Source organism: Penaeus monodon, chromosome 22 (assembly GCF_015228065.2).
Source record: "Penaeus monodon isolate SGIC_2016 chromosome 22, NSTDA_Pmon_1, whole genome shotgun sequence".
NCBI lineage: Eukaryota > Metazoa > Arthropoda > Malacostraca > Decapoda > Penaeidae > Penaeus > Penaeus monodon.
Genome location: NC_051407.1, coordinates 32856727 through 32857759, shown reverse-complemented (window position 1 = coordinate 32857759; position 1033 = coordinate 32856727). Strand labels below are relative to the sequence as shown.

At 34.8% G+C, this 1033-nt stretch overlaps 1 protein-coding gene and 1 long non-coding RNA gene across 2 annotated transcripts in view; one reads left to right on the top strand and one right to left on the bottom strand.

Moving 5' to 3' along the window:
- LOC119587089 overlaps nucleotides 1-373 on the bottom strand; it is a 9962-nt gene extending 9589 nt beyond the window's left edge. Inside the window, exon 1 of the long non-coding RNA XR_005229989.1 lies at nucleotides 275-373. This is a non-coding gene — a long non-coding RNA (uncharacterized LOC119587089). The remainder of the gene's footprint in view (nucleotides 1-274) is intronic.
- The window catches only part of LOC119587088 (protein lifeguard 3-like), a gene marked incomplete at its 5' end in the record, with an annotated part of 70866 nt that overhangs the window by 5561 nt on the left and 64272 nt on the right, over nucleotides 1-1033 (top strand).

Genomic DNA, 1033 nt, shown 5'->3' with positions numbered 1-1033 from the left:
CTTTGGAAATGGAATAAGGACAAAATTAATTAGACGATATGATATGTAAATTTTAAATTTTTCAGTAAAGGATCATAAGCTTTGATATTTCAAATATCCAATCATCTCTCAGTTCAGTACAGTTACTTGGATTGCCCAGAAAGTTGAATAGAATCACCTGCTTGTGCTGCGGTCATGATAACAGCATTACATGATTCAAAAGTGAACCTTGCACCTTGCATGGGGCCTTTGTCTGGTGTTTAATTCCTTGTTCCTAATGATATTTTATACTCACTGCAGAATGTTGCTGCCCTCCCTTTCTCTGAATTTGTGCCATTGGAGTAAATGCATGGACTGAAGTACATTGGAAGAGTAAACTGATTAGAGAATTTGTTGTCAGAGTGATTACTAAGATTTATCTTATCTGAGATAAGGGTGAGAGTGAATTGACCATTACTTTTTCCTCTGTTTCTTTGATATGTGTTAAATATGATCATGATTACAAGTTTTATAACAAATGAGACATTAATTGATGACTTGTTTAAGAAATAAACTACAGTAGAGTTTGAATTTTGGTTAAAGTTTACATGAATTACTCAGAAAGATAAAAGAATAAACAAGAAAGATGGGAATGTGAGATTTTTTCTTTTGTAGATTTAATACCTAATACATTTTGAAAACTGTAGGTAGTATTTTATAACCCATTAATTGTGAAATTAAAAATTGGCAAGTGGCAAGTAATGTGGATTGTTTGCCTGCATTAGCAGTTTCTCTGTTTGCACCCTGTTCATTTTGTACTACTTGCACAACATTAGATATCTAATAGCTTATTCTTGTATTTTACTTAAAATTCCTGTATCTAAGAGTGACACCAAACAAATGAAGTTGCCACTATTGGAGATAGAGCTCCATTCGATGAGCCCATGCTGTAGGGTATGCCATGAAGTGGTGTCATCTGTGGCTAGGTCCACCACAACCATTGCAAGTTATCATGCCAACCAAAGGATTAAACTTGCATTAGCCTGTTGATGCTGAGGACATTTGCGCACGCGCG